The sequence below is a fragment of the Arachis hypogaea genome, chromosome 12 (genome assembly GCF_003086295.3).
Source record: "Arachis hypogaea cultivar Tifrunner chromosome 12, arahy.Tifrunner.gnm2.J5K5, whole genome shotgun sequence".
Classification (NCBI taxonomy): Eukaryota; Viridiplantae; Streptophyta; class Magnoliopsida; order Fabales; family Fabaceae; genus Arachis; species Arachis hypogaea.
In genome coordinates this window covers 41274208-41275344 of record NC_092047.1, presented here as the reverse complement: position 1 = coordinate 41275344, position 1137 = coordinate 41274208, and the positions used below count along the sequence as shown (strand labels likewise).

Below are 1137 nucleotides of genomic sequence, written 5' to 3'. Positions count from 1 at the left end.
CCTTTAATTTTCGAGAATCATCAACTCCTTTTTAAAAATTATTTTCGAAAACTTCTCTCTCTCATCTTCTTCTATTTATTTAATTACTTACTAACACTTCTTCTCATCTCATATCTCTGCTCCTATCCTCACCCTTGTGTTTGGATTATCCATTCTTCTTCACTCTTATTCCCTTTCTTCTTCTACTAACAATAAAGAACCACTTTACTGTAACATAGATGATTCTTCTTCTTTTCTTGTTCTCTTCTCTTTCTTATGAGCAGAAACAAGGAAAAAGGCATTCTTGTTGAAGATAATCCAGAACCTGAAAGGACTCTAAAGAGAAAACTAAGAGAAGCTAAATTACAACAATCCAGAGACAACCTTATTGAAAAATTCGAACAAGAAAAGGAGATGGCAGCCGAACCTAACAACAATAATGCAAGGAGGATGCTTGGTGACTTTACTGCACCTAATTCCAATTTACATGGAAGAAGCATCTCAATCCCTACCATTGGAGCAAACAATTTTGAGCTGAAACCTCAATTAGTTGCTCTAATGCAACAGACCTGCAAATTCCATGGACTTCTATCAGAAGATCCCTACCAGTTTTTAACTGAGTTCCTGCAGATCTGTAAGACTGTTAAGACTAATGGAGTAGATCCTGAAGTCTACAGGCTCATGCTTTTCCCTTTTGCTGTAATAGACAGAGCTAGAACATGGTTGGACTCACAACCTAAAGATAGCCTGAACTCTTGGGATAAGCTGGTCACGGCCTTCTTGGCTAAGTTCTTTCCTCCTCAAAAGCTGAGCAAGTTTAGAGTGGATGTTCAAACCTTCAGACAGAAAGAAGGTGAATCCCTCTATGAAGCTTGGGAGAGATATAAGCAACTGACCAAAAAGTGTCCTTCTGACATGCTTTTAGAATGGACCATCCTGGATATATTCTATGATGGTCTGTCTGAATTAGCTAAGATGTCATTGGATACTTCTGCAGGTGGATCCATTCACCTAAAGAAGATGCCTACAGAAACTCAAGAGCTCATTGACATGGTTGCTAATAACCAGTTCATGTACACTTCTGAGAGGAATCCTGTAAGTAATGGGACGCCTCAGAAGAAGGGAGTTCTTGATATTGATACTCTGAATGCCATATTA

The 1137-nt window shown here is 38.5% G+C and overlaps 1 non-coding gene across 1 annotated transcript; it reads right to left on the bottom strand.

Annotated features, from left to right (window-relative positions):
* Positions 1 to 792: 792 nt before the first annotated feature.
* On the bottom strand, positions 793 to 896 carry LOC112731184 (small nucleolar RNA R71). The gene has a single exon (XR_003166973.1). It is a non-coding gene; the product is annotated as a small nucleolar RNA R71 (small nucleolar RNA).
* Positions 897 to 1137: the final 241 nt, after the last annotated feature.